This window comes from Protopterus annectens, chromosome 2.part0 (assembly GCF_019279795.1).
Source record: "Protopterus annectens isolate FY-2018-M chromosome 2.part0, PAN1.0, whole genome shotgun sequence".
NCBI classification, from domain to species: domain Eukaryota; kingdom Metazoa; phylum Chordata; order Ceratodontiformes; family Protopteridae; genus Protopterus; species Protopterus annectens.
The window spans coordinates 846,333,807-846,358,779 of NC_056728.1; positions in this window are offsets into that span (position 1 = coordinate 846,333,807).

Consider the following 24,973-nt stretch of genomic DNA (forward strand, 5'->3'; position numbering starts at 1 on the left):
CCTAAAAAATGCACTATGGGGGTGGCAAGAGGCATGGCCAGTATACAAAAGCCTAAGGGTGACAGGTGCAAGCCGTCCCTAGTGAAGCAACGTGGCTTGTCAGGCATGTCATCCCAGGTTGACAGACATTGGATCCCCATTGAATGACACCAATACTGTAGACAATTGTTGAAACTGATCATTTTGTCTTTATACTCTGGCATCATTCTTGGTGAGGGCAAGATGCTACCCAAGGTCAGGGTCATACCAGCCTGGGCTACATGATCAGAGAGCTGCTCTATGTCTCATTTCTTGTAGTCCAGGGAGGTACATCTCATGTCATTCACACCTGCATGGACAATGACGGAGTCATACTTGTACCTGCTTTGGAGTGACCTGAGTGCTTGCATTTTGTGGTGGATCCTGCCACCTGACAGGCAGCTTACAGTGACCTTCTCCTTGTTCAGTCAGTTGAGTGGGATGTCAGTGTGCCAGAAAATAGAGTCCCCTATAACAAGTGTATTTGGTGTGTTGTTTGGCCTTAAGGGCTGTGACTGTGAGGCACACTGATTTTGTGAGATATGTGATTCGTGGGTATTGTTGAGGGGTGGCTGTTGCTTGGGTATCTGTGGTCAGTACAGTTGCTGCAGGTGTTGGGTAAGGTACACCCCAAAGGTGGCATTGTAACCAAGCATGGTTGTTATTAGTATAGGGGCACAATGACATCACTTGATCTAGATGTGAAACCATGTGGGATAAGGTTGCTTATGTAGAAGGTCTGTCCAACCACTGTGGCAACATGAATGTCAAAGGTGACAGTGCGAACAAGTCATGTCCCCAATCACCTAACGACACCTACCATATGTAATGGAGTACTACCTATATGTTAATGTGTGGGCATGTTGTTATTCCCAAAGGGGATGACTATGCAACTAATGGCATTTAGCTGTAAGCCATGGCTCAGGCACCAGTCATCCATCTCTGTGAGACCCTGTTGGAGTACGCATGCGGCAGCTGGAGAGGTGATCATGGCACCCAGTATGCAGTCAAGTGTGAACAAGGTCAGCCATATTCCCCCTGTGGTAGCCTGTAAGTCAGACAAATATATACTGAACAAGAGAGGTCCCAGGACCGAGCTGTGTGGGATGCCAAGTGTAACTGGTGTATAGTCAGACATGGCACCTGCAATTCTGACCATGTGGGTGCTATCCCTGATCCAGGTAGCAATCCATCATGTGAGATATGTGTCCATATCGATGCTGGTGAGCCTATGCATAATGGCCCAGTGGGTTATTGTGTGGAAGGGTTTAGCAAGCTTCAGGTAGGCTGCGTGTACAACTGTCCCTATGTTGATGGACCTCTTAACTGTCAAAAGAATACAAACATGTTCAAGAGGCAAGATCTGCCCACAACAATGCGGAAATGTGTATGGCACAGTGTCTGTAGTTTCCTGATGTCTATGTATAAGAGTCCCATGACAATACACTCCATAGCTTTGCATAACAGGATAGTTAGGCTTATAGGGAAATATTGTCTGTGGTCCGTTCTGGCACCAACTATGTGGAGTGGGAACACTGTTGTTGTATGCCATTCCATGGGTACATATCCTGTTGTAACTCCAATATTGCACAGTGATGTAATGTGAGGGTTACGTCTGTCATGAAGCTCGTGTAAGATGCAGGCCGGGACACCAACTGGTCACATTGATGCTGTAATGTATGCTTTGGGGAGGGCCGCACTCACCTGTTACTGTGTGGTGTCAGGGAGGTTACACTCTGTTGGGATGGATAGTTGCTCCCTAGGGGGGATGGGGGGAGACATCTGCACTGAACCTGTTTGCCAGGATGTTGGCTATGTCAGTGAGTTCAGGATAAGTGTAGTCAGTATGCAGTAACTCACAGCATATCAGTGAGTGTCCACCCAGGTTTCTGACCTAACTGACGAAGGCCTTGTGATAGTCCTACTTGTCTGGTGCAATTGTCCGTGAGAAGAAGACCTTAGATAAGTACATGAGTGATCATAGCTGTCTGCTAGTACAGATCACAGATGCTTTCCCCATCTGAGATTGTGCTCTATCATGTAGTAGCTTCCTGCTGACATTGTACAGCTCATTAATGGCTGGTGTCTACCAGACAGGTCCCCTGCCATTGGAGGAGTGAGTCTTGTTGTTATTTGGGGTAGCACAATCCATGCAGTCCACTAGGAGTCCATAGAATATGTAGGTAAAGGATTCAGCAGTCAGAGCTGTATTTCACACTGTCTCAAGCTCTCTGAAGGATACCACCTTGCTTTGGTGAAGTGAGACGTTGGCTCATCAGAAGTTCACCAAGATTACCCAGGATGGGTGTGTGGAGTGTATATGTATGTCCAGTGAGATAGATGTATGTTTCGACCTTACCAATGAGCGACTGTACGGTGAGGTTTTTGCAGCTTGAGTAGTATCCCCAGTCAATATTCATATCTGATGTCACCCAATATAATGGTGTTTGTGGAGACCATCATATCCCCCACTGTTCCCAGGAAACGTTCCTGAGTATGGGAGGGTGGTCTGTAGTAGGCAACAAACTGAAAGGCAGTTTTGAACAATGGTAGTTGTATATGTATGGTCTGTGATGCTTACTGCAGTGCCACTAACCTGGAGGTGTGTGTATCTGTGATGTATAGGGATACACCCCCTAGTTGTGTTGTTCGTTCCAAGTCCTGTAGTCAGAAAGCATAGTATGAAACATAACCTGGTAGTGCTGGTGTGCATATGTGACCCTGAACTAGGTTTCTGTTAGTGCACATATATTGCTATCCCCCATACTGAGGGGAGTCCTGAGTGGCTGCAATATGAGGGTAACACATCTGGTGTTGAGCAGCATTACCCTTAGTGTTATTTAACCTGTAATGTCTATGTAGGTGGGTTTGTCTTTTGAGCCCTGCTCAACAAATGCACTATGGTGGTAGCAAGAGCCTTAGCCAGCATTCAAAGGTCCAAGGGTGACAGGTGCCAGCTGTCCATAGTGAAGCTACGTGGCATGTTGAGCATGTCACCACAGGCTGACAGACAATGTATCCCCTATGAATGACACCAATCTGTTAGCCAAGTGTTAAATGTGATATGTTTGTCTGTATACTGTGACATCATACTTGGTGGGTGTAAGATGCTAGACAAGTTCAGGGTCATACTGGCCTGGGCTACATGATGACACTGTTCCTCCATGTACCATGTCATGTGGTCCAGGGAGTAACATCTGAGGTTTTACGCACCAGCATGGACAATGATGGTGCCAGTCCTGTACTTGCTTTGTAGTGACCTGACTGCATGTGTTATGTGGCAGATCCTGACACATGACAGACAGCACAAAGGGACTATTCCCTTGTATGGGCTGGTGAGTGGTACGTCAGTGTGTCTGACAATAAGTGTCACCTATCAAAAGTGTATTATGTGTGTTGTGTAGCCCGAAGGCAAGTGACTGTGTGGCATACTGACATTGTGAACTATGTGAGATGTGGGAACTGTAGTGGGGTAGCAGTTGTGTGTGTGCCTGCTGTGGAGGTCTTTGCTGCTTAGGCAGAGTTCATTTACAGCATCCGAGTATGTGTATGTGTGATAATGTGGTTTGAGTGCTGTCGCCAGAGGATATGTGAGACTGATATGTGGTGTGTGTGGTTATCTTTACCACCTGATAGACTATGCCAGTCATGGGTCGAGAGAATTCAGCACCCTGTATGTCTCTATAGGTGCATCTCACACATATATCTGGGTTTGTTGTGAGGAGGAGAGTCTTGTCTGTGTACATGAGGCAGATGTGACATTGTGTCTACATCACAATATTCACCAGCTGGACTGGAGAGTGCACACAAAGCCGACCCTTGGACATGCCGGGATATCATCATGACATACTCTGTAGCCAGATGACAAAGGATCAGTAGGGTGTTAAGTGTGTAAAGGAGTATAACAGGGATTAGTGCTCAGGTTTATTGGTGTTCTGTAAAGAGTAGCTGAGAAGGAGTCCAGACTGAATCATGACACCTCCGACAGCTATGTCATATATAGCAATGTACACACATATATGTCATGAGTCAGGGCCAACTGTACCTGACTGACAATGCCGACATCCTGACAGACAGGCCCATATATACATACCCACCCCCCACCGACGATAGCCCATATCATCATACCAGGAGATATCACATGTAGAATGGATGAACAGCTACCCCCAATGCTAAAAACATGGCATCAAGTGGACTACATTGATTCCCAATATGTGTCATGCATAAACTACAGAACAAACAGATCCTGCACCTGAACAGTTAGCTGAACCTCCCCCCCTACACAGGATGTGGAACCGTTGAATGTGTTACAGCAACATATGGCACTCCACACAAGTGTTGTCGCACAACACACCATGGGATGTACAGTCCAGTACACCTATGAAGTATGATCTGCAAGCCATGGAGTCCATCATGGTTGAAGTCATAAACCGAGCTATTGGAAGCTGACATACACACAGCCCTACTAACCATGGTATGTTCATGTGCGGATCATGGTTCCCAAACATGCTAGACTGTTTGCAAGGCAGCCACACAGGACATACATCACTGAACACAGCTACACGTCTCACATACACTTTGAATAGCCCTTTATCAACATCCCAGACACATGCAGTACCCACAAAACCAACAAGCTGTACATAAATATGTGTTGACATATGAAGGAATGTCAATGTGTCCACAGATAGATCAAACAAGGTAAGGATTATGAGTTCCTGTTCAAGCTGTTGACACCTGACGACCCACATGGACCAATCCTGACATGGCATAAAACAACGTGTACACACATTACCATGTCCAGTCTGATGAGGTTACCATCCTAGAAATACAACAGGAGAAGGGAAACCCCCTAGTAAAGCAAATAGTGCGCCATGCTAATGCGCCTCTCTCTAGTATCATAACATAGTTAGGTAGGCATTTGAATCCTGCAAATGCTGACTGTGTGTGTGGGGGGTGTGTGTATGTGTGCAATTGTCTTTGAAAGGAGTGCCCTTTTTTGGAGACTGGGAAAACACACTAGAAGATGTACATTCCTCTTTGGAAAGACTGATGATGTTACCACCCTAGAAATACAGCAGGGGAAGCAAAACCACCAACTAAAGCAAATAGCGTGCCGTACTAATGCATCTCTCTTTAGTATCATAACATAGTTAGGTAGGGGTTTGAATCCTGCAACCACTGACTGTGTATGTGTGTAATTCTCTTTGAAACGAGTGGCCTTTTTGAAGACTGGGAAAACACACCACAGATGTACATTCCTCTTTGGAAAGACTGATGATGTCATCACCCTAGAAATACAGACGGAGAAGGAAAACCACCCAATAATGCAAATAGCATGCTGAACTAATGTGTCTTTCTCTAGTATCATAACCTACGTAGGTAGGGGTTTGAATCCTGCAAATGCTGACTGTTTGTGTGCGGCGGGTGTATGTGTGTGCAATTCTCTTTGAAAGGAGTGGCCTTTTTGAAGACTGGGAAAACACACCACAGATGTACATTCCTCTTTGGAAAGACTGATGATGTCACCACCCTAGAAATACAGACGGAGAAGAAAAGCTGTGCAGTAAAGCAAATAGCTTGCTGTGCTGATACATCTCTCTCTAGTATCATAACTTAGTTAGATAGAGGTTTGAATCCAGCTAATGGTGTATGTGTGTGCAATTCTCTTTGGAAGGAGTGTTGTTTTTGAAGACTGGGAAAACACACCACAGATGTACATTTCTCTTCGTAAAGACTGATGATGTCACCACCCTAGAAATACAGACGGAGAAAGGAAACCACACAGTAAAGTAAATAGCATGCTGTGCTAATGTATCTCTCACTAGTATCATAACATAGTTAGGTAGAGATTTGAATCCTACAAATGCTGACTGTGAGTGTGTCACTCTTGGTCAATGCGGTGTGGGCCTTGCTTTTACTATGGTATGGCATAATATGATTACAACAGTAAGTGCATTGCACACATCAGGTATATGCGTTGCAAATATATATGTGTACATGTTCCCTTAATCAGTACATAGGTGTGAAGCCTGCATATTACATGAATACATTTGTTGTCATTGACAGGTTGTGCCACAGCTTCTCAGATCGTAGGTCACATATGTATGTATGTGACAGGCCCATCCACTGTCATGATCCGTGGCCAAGGTCATCTGTGCCACACACACCCATGACAGTTACTTTACAGTAGTGTGAGTGAGGGTATATGCCTGGGGTATATGTCAGGCATGTTCATACACAACCACGACTGCCAATAATGGACAGTCTTTATAGGTGTACAACTGCCTTGTGTATATGCATCCAGGCCTCCAATGTCTCATGTGACACACCTTGGGACTCCACAATACCTATGGATATGTGGATACCAAGGGACACATGACAACATGAGGCTGTATGTACACATTGGTACCCAACATACATGTTGAGGGCTACCACCTATGTGGTACTGATGGGATAGTAAGTATAGTACATGTGGATGACTATGCCATAGTCAGCTTACTGTTATACAGCATGTATCACATGACAGGCATCTGTCTGTATGATACCCTTGTGTAGGATATGTGTCCCATCCAGGGAATGGATTGTAGGCCACTGCATGCATTACCAGATGCGGATGGACACATCCCTAGTGTGTTTGCATGTACCTAAGGGGGCTATATGCCAAACAGGTGTGGACACAGGAATGGGTGGTGGTAATTACCACTGGTTAGTGTTATAGTGTAGCACTGGAAGGATACAACTGTTACTGAGTTCCCTACGACTGTGTGTCATTTGTCAGGACAACATCCAATGATTGCTTATAGTCATGCTGTTGAGGTTATGTATACTACCAGACCGCAATTCATTGACAGATACTAACAGTATCACCCACAGCATGGTGTCTACCCATGTCATACACACATGTCTACCCATGTTAGTACACAACTGTAGTAGAATGCATACTAGCCATTGAAAGATACTGTGACATGTTCACTATGTGTACAACAGGGTATGCCACATGTCCCATGTGTCCACTATGCACGTACATACAGACAGTGTGCACCCACCATGTTCACAGATGTACACTTGCTAATCTGTACTGCACACATCACACACATACTGTCCACTCACTAACACATGCTGGCAACACATCACATGTCAGCCAAGTGGCACATGGGTGGACAATACATAGTCAGACCTAACAGTGGTGTAAACAATGCTACATTGACAATCAGAGCTTTGATGAATAATGTCTGCTGAGATATACCTACAAGGATGTCATTACACTTTCCTGTTGACAACTTGCTAATATTGCTACACTGCTATAGTGTCACCCTGTGCATCAGCACCATGTTAGCCTGTTCCTCCATCAATGTTACAGATGACAGGAGGCTTACACAGGTATCATCATATGCACAGGGCATTTTGTTGTTTGCCAGAGCCTGACATTGACCCATTCAATCGACATGTCTGTGTGTGTGTGTGTGTGTGTGTGTGTGTGTGTGTGTGTGTGTGTGTGTGTGTGTGTGTGTGTGTGTGTGTGTGTGGGACAACAGTACAGCATGGGCCAATGTTGATGTAATGTGTGTGTGTATGTGTGAGCCCTAGTTGTTTGGTTAATGTGTGTGTGTCTGCATGCACACAGCTCCACCATGTGGCTGCCATATACAGTAGTTTGTGGGACAGCCACAGATAGTACCTGCTAGGCTGTACAGATTACTGTCTCTGGCCACGGACACAGTACCTGTTACTGGCAGGGGTGCTACGGACAGTGTCGGGTACCAACCCTGACTGGGTACTGTCCTCAGAGGCAGAGGTGGGACGACTGGACCCATGTCCCTGCTGGGAATGGCCAGAGCCACGTGCACGTGGTCTACTGGGACGGTCAATGGACAGGCCAGCCCCAGCATTGCTGGGGTTGGTACTGCCACTACAGGAGTGGCTGTGAACCGGGGGCCATCCACGACCACTGCCAGCTGTTGCTGTTGCTGAAATGCATCCGTGTCGACGTTGCAACTGTCCCGCATGGTCCTGGCTCTTGGATGACATATTGTGGAGGGCATCTAATGTCTCCACCCAACGTCTATCAACGACCTCGGTGTACGTCCGGATGGCACCGGCAAGGTCACGGATGCTGTCATTGATAGCGGTGTAATGTGCCCTCTGCACCTTAAGTCCCTGCCTGGTGTACTGTTCCATACGTGCATGAGCCTGCATTACAGCTCGGAACATACTGGACGTTGTAAGACCAGTGAGGGCACGCCTGCCAGGGGCAATACGACCAGCGGTGCTCCCCCGAGAACCCCTGGACCTCCGCCTATGTGGTACCATTCCAGGAATATGGCTATGGCTGCTGTGAGAGGATGCACGTGCCATGGGTACCACACTCTCCTGGTCAGTGCCAACTGTATGCTGTCCCTCGCCTATGGCCATTGGTGGTGAGGGATGTATTGGCAGTATGAGTGTGCGCATAGATGGGGTTGAACACTGTGTACTGTCAATTGGTGGACCAACGACAGACCCTGTCAAACCTCCCTGTGTCAAAATACATGTATCATCATCAGCACTATTCGTGGCAGTGGCTTCAGGTTCCCTGCTGCATTCGGCCAGCCCTAACTCAGCACCTGTGAGAAGAAGACAGGAAACACACTTTACGGTCTACACATGAACACTTGCACACATGCACACATGCACACATGCGCACATGCACACATGCACACATGCACACATGAACAGTAATACACTCCTCACTACAGCACATACACACACACACCAGCAATCCAACACATACTCTATAGTGGGTGAAGGTGGGTGTCAGTATCACAAGGTAAACAGTCACCACACTCGTGTTAGCATGCAGAATATGTGTTGCACAAGACCATACAGTGCAAATGTAGATGCCTCAATGTAATGGCAGTATACATGGCTTTGTTGCAACTGTGTCATTGTTCAGTGATTGGCTACACCCTGGAACACAATTTGTACATGGACACAACATTGCTGTACAGATATTATCAGCTCTGCAATGCCCTGTGCACCATCACTCACACGTATACATGCCATGGCTGCATGTGTTATCTGTGTGACACATAGATATCAATGTCTGAGTACAGTGTCTGTGTCCAAAGCAGATAATAGTGGGCACAGGTGTAGCACATGCATGCTATGTACACACACGGGATGATTGCTGCATGTTGACATGAAGGTATCCCAATGCTCTAAATGGCCAGTGTACAGTGGTTATGGTGAGTGTGGGACATATTGCAGATATGTTGGTGCCACACATGGCATGTCATGCTACACGACTGCATTAAACACCACACATACCCAATGTGTGTCAAGTGACCTATACACCCACTAGCATTCCAGGACATATATGTGGCACTTTGTTTGGATGGTGACTGCTGTGCATATTGTGTATACTGGCATATGTAAGCACACACACAACAAGCTATGCATATTGTGTATAGGTGCATATGTTTGCACATGCACAACATTGAGGTGCAAAGCAATGACTGCTATGAGTAGTACTGTGGTTACTCTAACTGGATGGGATGTAGTACCCTGTGCCATCATCAACATGCATCCTGTGGTCACTCACAGCTACTAATGTGTGCTAGACCACCACCTAGCATGCTGTACCTGAAATGCAGTGCCGTGGCTATGTTCATAATTACGCAGACACCTTGTACATGGGTGTGTGAGGTGACCAATAGGGAGCATTGCCTAACTTGACTGTGTTATGTGTTGCAGAGTGTTGCACACACCCATGATAGGACTCTACCCCTGAGGTACAGCATGTGTGTGTGCAAGACATGTGGGATACTGACGTGTGACCTTACAGCGGGTGTGATGGGAAATGCATGTTTTCGTGTACTGCATATGATAAACGTGGTTTGTTGTGTACAGCTGTAGCAACTATGCATATCTAAGATGCAGTACAGTGGTGCCACACTTGTGTCTGCTGCACTGTGCGGTGTATGTGCTTGAGGCAGCTACTGACTTTAATGAGATGATTAATGTCTCACAGCAAACATGGACAGCATGCATTATGCGTTGGTGTATTACGTGTACATGGCCTACACCTCACCTATGACATGCACATTTAATTACCAATATTAAAGTGTTAACACACTCACCAGCATGTACCGTCTGCCCTGCTGTCATAACAGAGGGACCTACAATAACATGACACAGTTTATCAGTTTTTTTTCATGATTCCAACCCAACCACATTGGATGGAGGACTCACTCTTAAACGTCATAGTACGTTTATACCACCTCAGAATCTTATTATACACATATTTGAAAAACTTTGTGAAACACACATAAGAAGAATACTAAACGAAAAAACTAGTATTACATATAATCTAACTTCAGCAGAACGTTTTTGTTTAAAAGAGCTCACCAGTTCTAACAAGTTTAGAATAATGAAACCAGACAAAGGAGGTGGTGTAGTTATTATGTTGACTTGTGATTATATAGATAGGATGGTCAGATTACTGGACGATGAAAGTACCTATGTTAAGGTGAATAGACACGAAGTGGACAAGGCCTATACTAAAATCGATTGGCTGCTTTATGAATTTTTGATGGATGGAATGATTGATGCACAAACTTATCATTATTTATCAGTGGAATACCCAGTAGTGCCCTCTATTTTTGGGATTCCAAAATTCAAACATCTTGATAATCCTCCATTTAGACCTATAGTCTCCGCTAAAGGATCAAAAACAGAGGCTTTGGCTGCTTATATTGATTTTAAGTGTAAGAAAGTTTTGACAGACTTTCCCCACATTATTAGAGATTCGTGGCACTGCTTGGATTTGTTACGTGCCTTTGTTAATTCTTTTAATGGTCAATTTGATTTTTGTATGGTTACCATCGACGTTGTTAATTTGTTCAGTGTGATTCCACACCAAGAAGGCCTTGAGTTGTTTGAAATTTGTCTCAACAAACATAGTGGTTACAGCAACTCTGAAACTAGATTGTTGTCACAGATGTTGGAATTAGTTCTAGAAAATAATTTCATTTATTTTAACAGTCAACATTATAGACAAAAAAACGGTGTTGCAATGGGAGCCAAATGTGCCCCTATTTATGCTAATTTGGTGCTGGCAGCATGGGAGGAGGAACACGTTTTTACTAGTACTTATTGGAGTAACATTTTGATCTATCTAAGATTTCTTGACGATATTTTAATCTTTTGGAAGGGGTCTGAGATTGAGCTTAAAGAATTTATTACATATATTGGTTCAACAACTAGTTTTTTGAAATTTACTAGCCATACTTCTGTCGAAAAGATTAACTTTTTAGATATCACAATTTCATTTCAAAATGGTAAAGTAGAATCTAACATTTATCGGAAAAAAACCTACTCCAATTCATTTCTACACTTTGATAGTAGCCACCCGAACCACCAGAAAACGAATTTAGTTAAGGGCCAGATGGTGAGGCTGTCAAGATTAGTGAGTAACGAAGAGGCCTTTTCAAACGAGCTTACCATACTGAAAAACATGTTCACCGCTAGAGCTTATCCAGAGGAGTTGGTATCAAGAATTGGTAATAGTGTAAAAGTAATAGGACAACACTATATAAACCCATTATACACTATGGATTACCATGTAAAGATGCATCTAATATTAGGAATGTTGGACATGACACTTTTATCATCCCCTTTAACGAAAATCTCAACACATAGTTAAAGTGATGTACGACTCATGGAACATTATTACAGAAATCAATGTTGACTTGGGGAACATACTTGGTAACAAGCCAAAATGCACTTTTAGTAAGGGGCGAAGTTTAAAGAATTTATTTGAGAAACCCTTAAGTAATGAAATGTATATGAGATCCAAAATGTACAAATGTGGTGGATGTTCATGTAGGTTCATCAACAATGGACCATATTTATCTATATACAACTATGAAAAAACAATTAGATGTCCAGGAAGTTGTGATTGTAACACCTGCATGGTTGTTTATGCTGCTACTTGTACAAGTTGTCAGGCCTTCTATATAGGAAAAACACACAGAAAACTAAAAACTCGTATCATTGAACACACCAGTGACATTAAGATAAAGAAAGAAACAAGTGCCTTATATATTCACAGCACGTGTGTGTCAATTTCAAAAAATTTTTATTTTTCGTTATAGATAGAATACCACAATACAAGTTGTACAACGGGGGCGATATTAAGACCCTTTTGGAAGCCAAAGAATGTATTTGGCAACTAAGATTAAACGCCAATAAGTGGCCTGGTATCAACGAACAAGTCTCCATTACCAGTATATTGAAGTTAAAATCACAAATTATTTAGTAGCCAATCACATACCCACAATGTTTTATTTATTTTTCTTATACATATTATATACATTTTTTCTACCTACATATGTTTCTCACAGCCCTTTCATTTGTTTGTACAATTATCATATATATATATACAAAAATAGTCATGTAATTAGATATTACCAATCTAAAGGTACAATAATGTTTGTACATATATTTTTAATCATTAAAACTATTTGTTACAAATTATTCAAATCATTTTTTATTCCCATTTTTTTAACACGTTTTATTCATTTTACCTACAAACTTATTAAATTTAATAATAATTGGTACAAGTCATCATGTCAATGTAACATTATATAATTTATTCTTGTTAAACACCATTAAAATAAAATAAAATTCATTAAATTTAAATGTAATGTTAACATAAATATTAAATTAAATTAGATTTCAACAATAAGGTTCACTTAGTTTTATAATATTTAATATTCAATATTTAATATTTATTATTTATTATTTACTATTTAATAATTATCATATATACATTTATTACATTTAATGATCAACTTATTGGTAAAAATTTTCACTACATTAATTCACAACTATACAATTTATTTGAAATTATTTTGTGACACAAATATAAAAATAGACTCAAACAAATTTATACAAAATGTTTATGTTAATGTGAGGATTTGTAGTATGAACAAAACATTTTTAAAAAATTTTACAACAAAGTGACACATGGGTCAAATTCTTGGTTAATGTTTGCATTAGCAGTTTTACTTTAACTTATTTTAAATGCATCTCTCATTCACTGCCAACATAATACAAGCTTCAGTCAATGAGTGTTGATTGACCTAATTATGTAATTAGAGTAATCAAAGTAATTGTATTTAAGGGACGTTCTAGGCTAATGTATTTTGTACTCTGATGATGCCCTGACATGGAAGGGTGAAAGCGCTTAGTACTGCTGTTTATAACTGTTTACAACTGTTTTCACTGTTTTCGTTGTGGTCCAGTTTTATTCGAAATAAAGAAGATTGTGCACCAACTCTAGGAGTCAAGGTTCTGATTGTTGCTGCTTACTAGTCTTGGTTGGAAGTTTGTTTTACAGTTTATCAGTGGCCACAACTGTGGCATTGCTGCCATGAGTGAGTGCGCTTATCTGCAGTGGAACAACAGTCAACAGTCACAGGTGTGGAGATACTATTCCAAATATCAGTATTGCACATGAGAGGCAGCACAACTGCTAAACACACAGTACACATCTCACATAAGCATATTCTAACAATACAGGTAACAGTAGTCTACAGCTAGGGCATATTACCTGCATGCTCCATGTTCACATGCTGGGTAGCTCCGACCTCCATGATGACACATGCATGATGTTGCTGCTGCTGTAGGCCAGGAGCCACCACGCGTAGGAGCAGCTCCTCCACTCTGGTGAGGGGGGGATGTATGGGCACCCCACCACCTGTGGCAAGCTGTTGCCTACGGATATCAGACGCACGCTGCCGGACATGTCTGATTAAATCACTGCAGTGATGGCATACCTGCTCATATGTCCGGTTATGCATGCCTATGTCATTTACCCGGCTAACAAGATCTTGCCACAGTGCAGTGCGCTCATGCTGGTGCTGGCTGGCCCTGGAAAAAAGCCGTGCATAGTTCTGATACAGGCTGGCCTGTATGACCTCCTCCTCTGCAGCTATATACACAGGATTGCGGTGATGAGCCATAACTCTGGAAGACAATTAAACAATATGTGTGAGCAAGTCATGTGGCACACTTAACGTTATGAAGTACAGATATCACTTAACTGCCAGATATAGCATCTGTCTGTCTATCAGAGGATACACACATTCAATACCACATATCAGTGCTCAACCCACAACTGCCTGACAGTGGCTGCCGCACTCCATACAACAAACCAGTATACACCAGTACCCGACACACTGTATTGGATACAATGCACAACCTCACACTGGGGGTATATATCAAGCTAATGTATTACGAATATTGTCATCCAATGCAATGAATGTAATGTACAGTTACAGTATTAACAGTAAACCACCCTAGTCTTTGATGCCATACCCCTACCTAACATATGTGCACGGTTGTTAATATAGCTGGCATACTGCTGTAACAGAGTATACATGTTGCTAGGTACACACACATACACTGTAACACACATGTGATTGCAGCCATGGTACAGGCATCATTACACACACATTAGACATACATACAACACACAAATGTATGTCAACACAGATGAGCATTACCTGTGTAGCTTATAGTACTGTGTGCCCCTACTTACAGATACCTATGCCTGAGGAATGTGATCTGTGCAGACTACAGGAAACACACAAGACAGTGATACCAGGGAATGTGAACATACAACATACTGTGGTGTTTAGGCCTACAGCTTCAGGTAGTACAACAGTTCATATGTGACCTGGATTCACCAGCAGTACCACTTACTGAGCATACATGTATTGATACAGCCTACAATGGGACACCACAGTCGTACACAAGGTACTACGTCACAACATATGCCATCCTACTATGTCTGCATCCCAATAACTGACACATCTTTCTCTGCCCTCACACCTAGGACACAAACTACCATGACAGACACAACCTCACGCTAAGCTATCACACCTTTACAGACCTTGCACACAGTCAGTATCACACTCATTCCACCTCACATAGCTGGTATTGCACTGAGTACATGTGTGTGCGCATTGTGTCATAGGTAGCTACTACACTATTGGCCCGGGGCCTACAGCAGCCTAGCCATATGCTACCTTGCCATTTGACACACATGTAATGTGATTACACTTGCTCCTGTCAAACGGATACACAGAGGTGACTCCCAGGGCATATTACCTATCTCCATAACATTCATCAGGGGTATGTATGACATCTACTAATGAGGAGCCATGTTTATTAATGCTGGGTAGTTTAGTCCAAAGTATGGCATATTTGTGTATAGGAACCTGTACCTCCAGCATGTGCTGTTTAGTGCGTTGACAAGGATTAGGGCCCTAAGTCATGTAGCCTGGAGGGATTGTGAGGTGTTGTCATGGTGGTTGGCCGACTGCTATGGGTGTGACATACCTCTGTATGTCCGGCAGTGGTGACCTCTGTGTATGACATATGCAATGCACTCTAGCTGTGGTTTTGTGAGTCAGTCTGCATAGGGCATGTGTTTGGGACAGTGTCACTCTTTGTTAGGTATGTCTGTGGCCTTTCCACTTGCTGTGGTTGTCATGTGAGGTACATACCACATGGGGCATTGTGAGGAGTAGGGGGTACACTGACCTATATTTCCCTAGATGGCACACCTTTTGTGATGACACGTACCATGTAGATGGATTACAAGACTAGTGTGGAACTATGATTATCAGAGGGGAGGCTACTGTACACCATGTCCCATGTTCCCTTCTGACACCTTCAGTGTTGGGCAGGCAACCACCTATCTGGTAGTTAGTGTAAAGTCTTTTGGAATGGGGTATGGTACTGCAGTATCAACACTGGTGTTCAGTCAATGCGTTGGTCACCAGGCACCTGTTGCAGTACGTCTGACCCTGTGTCTCCCTCTCTCACTCTCTCTCTCTCTCTATATATATGTGTATATATATATATATATATATATACATATATACATATATACATAAATATATATATATATATATATATATATATATATATACACACACACACATATATAAATTATATATATATATATATATATATATATATATATATATATTTATACATACCTATATATATCCAGATACATCCATATATATCTGTATATATCTATATATCTCTCTATATATTTATATATGTATATATCTATATATCTACATATATCTATATCTACATATCTATATATGTACATATCTATATATCTGTATATATCTATATGTATATATATATATATATATATATATATATATATATATATATATATATATATATATATATATACATATATATCTCACTCTCTATATATATGTATATATGTATATATATATATATATATATATATATATATATATATATATATATATATACAGGTATATATACACATACTTGTAAACATCCATTGCTGTACATATACATGCACATATAGGCACATATACTGGCCACTTTTCATGTTGGGAATATCAATCATTAAACAGTTGTGAGACATACAATTTTGTAACAATATTGCACAGTGTAGTGCGGAATACATTTTGCTGTCCTCAGGCCGTATAGCTGTAGCAGGCCTCACTGTCTCAGTCCCACAGCATTTAACCACCACATGACATATACCTGCACTACTTGCTGTTTTCAATGCCACACACTACAACCTCCATAGATATGTGCACATAGCAACCTTCAACTACATATATATGTCTAGCCTTCACTAACAGTTGCAGTATATCCCTTGCCCTATGCACATCTGCATTTACATATAGATATAGACTGCACACACATATGGAGGGTTCACTGTATGTACAGTACCCTTCAGACACATCATTCGCATCCCACCAAATACATATCTGTTACATACCTTACCTTTGTATTTCTTACATCTGTCTGTTGTACCTGTTGATGTTTATTTTTCTTTTTAAATATATATATATTTTTTGGTGTCTCCAAACACCTCTGTTTGTTCATTTGTTTGTTTGTGTTTGTTTGTTTGTCTGTCTGTCTCTCTTTCTCTCTCTCGCTTGCTCGCTCTCTCTCTTTCCATATGCTGCAATGATATTATTGCATGTGTGGACAACAAGTACAGGCTGCTTTTGTAGGTATCTGCACATGTGCATGTGATGGCCTCTGCACCAATTGGTGCCCACCATTTAGTAATTGCATACCGCCTGCTGTGTGCTAATTGCAGTTCTCACTGTGATTTCAGGACACTGCTATAAAATGATAGGTTTGGTAGACGTAGACCTTTCAGTTTTGCAAGGTGGGGACCATGCTTGTTTGCTGTGGACACTGTTGTGTGAGTCAGAAGGTTGGTATATGTCTCATATCTGCAGCTGGGCTATAGCCGGTGAAATGCATGTTGTACTGAAACCTGACTGTTGCTTCTTCCAGTACACTCTTCTCAGTGTGTCAGTTTACTCACACCTCCCAATGCTAACACTGGATACATGGGAGTATGTACTTTCTTTTGGAATTAGGAAATTAACTAGCATACAACAGTGGTTATTCCAATGTATTGCTCTGGCTTTCCTATATTCCCTTTACATTCACTCCTTTTAATGCATGTTACATTTCTTTCTTGCAATGTAATGCTCTGGCTTTCATATTTCCCCTTTACATATTTTATTTTGCTGCTGAGCAGTACAAGGGCCTTGTCATACAGAGTGACTAACGCACTTTTAAGCAGTTGTAAGCGGGTTTGCGTGGGTTTGCGCGACACTTAGCGATGCTTAGCTAAGTGCACACAAGCGCACACTCACGCACTCACGTAAAGCTCTGCTAAACTCTGGGCAACTTTATTTAGCTGGGTAAAGCGCTGCTAAACTCTGGGCAACTGTATTTAGCTGGGTAAAGCGCTGCTAAACGCTGGGCAACTGTATTTAGCTAGGTAAATCACTGCTTAAATACTTATATCAAATCAAAATGGTCATATCATACCATTCAACATAACCTGCTGGTAAAGACCCACAGTACAAGATTTGTGTTATGGCATTCCTATTTTCCCTTTACATTCACTCATAGAAATGCATGATATATTTATTACAGCACCAAGTTATTGTATATCTGCTGTGGCTCAGTGGTAATTCATGCAGTCTAGTGTGTCCAATGTCTGGGGTTCGAGACTGACAGGGGTATTTTATTTTGCTGATGAGCAGACTACAGGCCTTGTCATACAGAGTGACTAAGGCACTTTTAAGCAGTTGTAAGTGGGTTTGCGTGAGCTTGCACGATGCTTAGATACGCTTATCTATGCTTAGCTAAGCACACACAAGCGCACACCCGCTGACTACTGCTTAAAAGTGCTACTCCCGCTAACACCCGCGCTAATTTCTTTTAAAGAAAAGAAAATGGGGAAATAGGAAAGTGGTGAAAAAGGGGACACAAAGAGGGTAGGACAGTAGGAAAACAAGCTTGGGATGTGCAGGAAGAATGTAGGGAAGGCCCATAGCTGCCCAATTCTTTACCAGCAACAGCTGTGCATATGTTTGAAATTTAGAGTGAGATTTGAAACCTTCCACCCCTGAGAGAGGGGTGAGGACAACATAGTATGTTGTACAGCCAATTGTAATGATCAGTTTACATGTCCAGCAGACATGTGTGAGAAATGGGCAGCTATGTATGGGGCGTAATTTTCTTGCGAGTACAGATTGCCTTTTTTTTTTTTTAGTTAAGAGTGGAATGTGAGGTAAAGGAAGTAGGAATATTGGGGGAGGTGGGTTGGGGAGGTTAACAGACAAGACAAGAAGCATACAGGGGTGGAGTATGACACATGTGGTGGGTAAACACAATTGACGGGGATGGATGTTTGGATATCGCAAGCCCATCAGCCCACAGATGGCAACAGTGGAACTGAGATCCCCACCCATGGGCAGTTACCACTGCACATTCACAGCCCACGCTGAGGTTGTGCTGGGGGCTGGATAGGAGGGGCATGCACACCCATGAGCTGTGCCACTCTCTCCTCAAGCTGGCATAGGGGATCAGTCACAGAACGCCTGATCTCACTACGCACCACAGCCCGAACCCTTTGGAGGGTGAGTGGAGGCTCTCCTCCGGCCACGCTTGCAGAGGGGGGGTGAGCCCCATCCCCTGCAGCGCTTCCACCCAAAGGTGGCACAGGGCCACCGGAGGAGGAGGTCCCAGGATGGGCACTGGTGCCAGGTGCAATTGCCAGATGAGGTGGGAGAGGTGGGTCCACTGGGACCCGTCTTCCCAGTTGTCCTATGTTTAGCAGTATTTAATGGCATTTTGGGTTAGTAACAAACAACACCATTCCAAATTAGTTGTAACAGCATGCATTAGTATTCCCATTAACCAAACACACATGAATTCCAAACGTTGAACAGCAAGCATAACACATGCATATTTAGAACAACAGTGGACATTCCAACAGCATGCAGGGTTGATTGGTGGCAACAGGCCATCAGGTTTGGATATGTGAACAGGGCACATGCATCAACGTACATGCAGATATGTATAAACCAGCAGGACAAATGTCGATAGGAATTAATTGAGAATACACATACCCAATTTGGTGTGGAATGGCATCATTTGTGAACATAACGTAGGGTGGTAAAATATTACATTAACAACTTAAAATACCTATACATATACTGTACATTCTTACTAGATGCAGATATATATCCCCTACATGTATTAGTACAGTTCCCTGTATGTAACCTTAGAAATGTTGGTGATGGAGATTTTACTGCTACATTAATATACATTCCATTTGTATTCATATATGTTCATATCTGGCTGTGTTCAGGTAAAGTATCCTGCTACATTTGAACAGTTACGTACAGTTCTAGCAACACACTGACATTTGTGGGATCACAAGCACAAGCTGCTCATGTACCGGATTAACATGTACATACTATACATGAAACAGTTGAGGGCTATAAATATTCTTCTGAGATATTGGCATTCCCATCAGCCAGTTTATATGGGCCTAGACAACTGTGGATGTTCAACATTTCATACAACTATACTATCTCCATAATGCAATGGTACAACAACATATCCGAAATGTGGGATGGACACAGTCCAGGTATTGTACTTTATTAAAAACATTTCACTCTTTGGGTGTGGCTGTCTCATTCATTTCATTATGTAGTGCATGCAGTATACCTTTATTCCAGACTTCTTACACCTTTACTGGTAGCTTCAAACTCTTTCTCATACTCTCTCACTTATTTTATATTTACATCTCAGGATGGTACTTAATTCCAGGCTTTATTAACATTTCTTACTGAGTTACAACAATTCTTTCTGGCTGACTCATTTATTTCATATGTCAGTATATACAAGGATGTATTCATGACTTGTCTGTCCTTTATTGATGGATTAGAACACTCATTTTCAGGCTGAAGCAGTTATCTGATATTACAATACAGGTGGAAACTCTATCTCAGACTTGTTTACTCTTTATTAATGGATTACAATACTCTTTTTTCAGGCTGCATCACTTATCTGATCTTAGAATACTAGCAGAAGCTTTATTCTAGGCTTATTTGACCTTTATTACTGGGTTACAACACTTAACTCTTTTACAGGCTGTCTCACTTATATTCTATAATAATACCAGCTGAATAATTACTAACCTGCCTGGTGGTGCAGCCTTACCAGCCTATCAGCATAGGCTTGCCGATTCGCGGAACGAACACCTGCAGCTGTAATAATGAAGGGATATTGGAATATACCTATCCATACTATAGGCTAGGATAGCATTTCTTACATACTTAATTACATGGATACTTACTCAGTAGTGGGGCATTGGGCATCTGATGGGCCTCCTAGATCCATCGGTTCAGTTGGTCCTCCTTTCGTCGCTTCAGGTCCGCATGGTGGTGATGGACCTGCTCACTAGTCCTAGGAATGCCTGTGGCACTGGTAAGATCATGTGCCAACTGGTTCCACGCCTCTGCCTTGTACGCTCCCCATTGAACCTGGCCCTGCATGAGTCGGCCTTCATGTTGGTGGACTAGGAGCCAAACCATATATTTGGACTCCTCAATGCCCCACCTTTGCACTCTAAAGTGATTGCCCTCTCTGACACCTGCCATCCTGACTGCAAATGGGTACCACAATCAGTTATGGCGAGTATTCCCGCCGATGGGGCTTAAATATGCCGCATTTTCTGCACTTTTTTGTGATTGGCCATTTTTGAGAATTCTAAGCTGACTGCAGACCTGCTTAGTAATGGTTAATCTACCATTTCTAAATATATGTATGCTAATAGTGGCTGTTTCTCCTAAGCTTTCCTGGCTTAGTGGTTCTGTCCTTTGATTATGATGCACAGGGTCCTGGGTTTGAATCTTGTCACTCTTTTATTTTAATACTGTCTAGACAGGCTAGGGGGTGTGGCTGCGTTTAAGCAACCTAGCTCTACGTTGCTCCCCGGTACCCTACGGTGCCCTGGTTGGCACGGCGCGCACATCCACACAAACACATTGCGCTGGGTAAATCGCTTTTAAACTTTGGGCAACTCTGTTTAGCTGGGTAAAGTGCTATTAAACTTTGGGCAACTCTGTTTAGCTGGGTAAAGTGCTATTAAACTATGGGCACCTGTGTTTAGCTGGGTAAAGCGTTGCTTAACAGCAGGCTATTCTATATCTGGGTCCTTTAAAAATATATATTATGTTCACTGATACATTGGCCATGTCACTGCTTTTAACAAAATTTTAATCATATGTCTGGTATTATTTCAAATACTGATTTAAACATAAATAAGAAGAGAAGTGGTGGGACTCGAAACGTGAACGCCTTCGCTTTGCGCATATGCTCTACCATTACGCTATTGCTATTTGGATTAATTTGCATAAGTAGTTCTTATATGCTCTTCAATGTCACAATTGCTAACTGTGGTTAAGTAATGGGCACACCCGCGCAAAAAGCGCAAATACGGGCAGCTATATCGTGGATTTAAAAAAAATAAATATTTTCCATTTTATAACTCTGATGGGGGTTTACAGTGTCAGGGAGTGTGGTGTTGGGTGCAAGTACATTTCAGCGGACTCGCTCTTGTCTGTTGACATTATGCTTTTTCAAACCTTGCAGGGGCGTGGACTTTTAGACTGCTCGGCAGTCGGACACGCCCCCTGCTTGCCTACTCAGTCCGTGTAAGAGTTACGGATGAGTCAGCGTGCCCTCATGAATATTCATGGCACGCTGACGTCATACCGTTCAACTGCAGCCTCCGAGTAAGACATATTAAGTCTTACACGGAGGTTTCGTGAATCCGGCCCATAATGAATTTATATTTGGGCATAGTAATTTTACATTGGTTAGATTACACATTCATTTTTTGGTAGTTAAAATTCAATATAAAGATTGCATTTCCTTGATAATTTTTTACCCTTGAGTTCAGTACAGAAATTCTCATTCTCTGTAGGGGATACATGTGCTATATAGTAGACTCCTATATTATTATATTCAGTTTTACTGGTATTAATCGTTGCATAAATAAATTCTAGCCCTGAACACTTTTCCTGGTTTTTGCCTTTTAAATGTTTTTTCTACAAAATTTGAGACACAGTTATCTATCCCATTAGATCTACAACAATGAAAAGGATTATACCATGGAATTCATTACATGAATTTTAGATCTTTAGCTAATCTTTTAATAATGGAACAAATATCAGCATCCTCCCAGCACAGGAAATCTTCATAATCACCCACTCTGTTGTCAGCACTTCCAACATTCAGAAAATCATAAGCCATGAAAGATACAGAGTTAACAATGAAATTCAAAGTCCAAGTTATTTGGCGAAGGAGAGATTCCAACCTAGACAAACAATAAAAGTAGGAGATAGTAAGCTACAGATTTATTTGGTAGCAATTTCTGAAAGCAAAGCATAAATACGTGATACTAAAGAATTACAGTCTACGGATCTAAGCCTCAACTGTAACATCAACAGAATGGTTTGGAGGGAGAGGTATATCTCGCATCCCCATCCACATAAAACAAAGTTGATCCCTGCCCATATTCAAGCTCAACTTGGATCTATGGATGGGAAACAGAAAACTTACCCCAGAACTGCCCCTTTTAGTACTAATGAACCAGAGTTGAGTGGCCTATGGGCTAATGCACTATGCTGTAGTTAATGGACAGATGTAACTCCTAAATGCTTTATCCCAAGCATGGGTCCCGTCACATTATCTATGGTATGATCTTAGTTATTCTTATTAAGGGTAATATATAATTATTGACCATGGGATGGGTAAGGCCATTCTCTAACCAAATGGGATAGGTTAATTCAAGCACAAAAAAAGGAAATTGGATAAGATTAAAATGTCTCATAAGTTCAGCTAGCCTAGTACTTACCTATTGAGTCTATAACCCTGATTAAAATTTTCAGTTTTCTAGCTTACTCAAAATCACCCCCTTTCAGAACAGATGACAAAGTCAAGCAGAGGTGTTAAAAAGCTTGCCATAAATCATCTAAAATATCTTGCAAAAAATGAATGTTTATTCCAAAAATTGTTTCTTGAGAGATTAGACTTTATTTCATCGTACTGTGCAATATTAAACTCCATGTGTTTCAACTGACAAATGTATGATACTGCACAGAAGATTGTCCTTAAAATGTCAGGACTCTCAATGCTGAGTTTGGAAATGACAAAAAAAAAAATATATATATATATATATATATATATATATATATATATATATATATATATATATATAAATATATATATATAAACATATATATATACACACACACACACAGACACACACACACACACACACACACACACACACACACACCCACACACAAATATAGGAGGAGAACAAATACTGAATGCCACTCTTTTCCTTTAAATTTCTATTTTGGCAGGGGTTAAGAGCCCTGCACCGCCATATGTGAGGGACAAGCCCCAATACCCCCAAACTTACATATACTAACTCTACGATTGTTATACCTCACAGAAAAAGGAATATTCTGATAAATCCTGGACTAACTGTATGTTTACTAACTTCTGGTTTTCTGTTATTCAGTCTCAACATTCCAGAACTCAGCACAGTGAGTCCTAATAATTCAAATGTCTACCTCTTAAAATGCAATATATGGAGGAATAAGCAACTACTGCACATTTTCAACTTAGAAAACTCAAATACTTTAATTAGATTCAAATTAAGCTGTTTATAATGCAGCATATTATTAACTGGCGAGAGAGACCAGGCTTTAAAGAAATCACACAAGTGCCATCTTGCCAACAGTGCTTGTAAAGATGTAAATCATGAAGTAATCACCTTGACAGTAAACAGACTTCTCTGTTTTTTGCAAGTCTGACTGTGGTCACAGAATGTAGCCCACATTACTTACAGTTACTGAATGTGTGTGTAAAATATGTAATTGCTGACAAGATTATAGTGAAATTCCTAAAGCATCTTTTTTTTTCAAAACAGTTTTATTAGAATTAAAATTGAAAAATAAATATGTACATTAGAAATGAACAATTTTCAAATAAATAGTCAAATAATGATACAACAAACATAAATAAACTATATACAAAGACATTCTCAACAATTATAAATTGTTTAAATAATTACTTTTGTAATAAATTGTAGACTTTTTCCATATATTGCATTTGACAGTATTCTAAGGAAATTTTGATAGTTGAATATTCCAAATTACAGACTTCCAGAAGTAACATTTTGAATTCTTGAATTGAGGGAGTGAGGGAGTAGTACTGGATTTCCACTTCCTTGTAATTATTTTTCTGGCAACTGATAATATAGTCCAGACTAAAGATTGATTAGCTTTGCTTATACAGTTAGGTACTGGAGTATTGAAAATAACAAGTGACTTGATGAGAGTAAAATTATCTGTGAAAATAGCGTGTAAAAAGGAATTAGCATTTTTCCAAAATTTATTTAAAATTACACAATCATATACCATGTGAGCCCATTCCGCATTTACTTCTTTATTACACCTCCAACAGTTGACATTACTTTTGTTAAATTTACTAAGAGAGAACA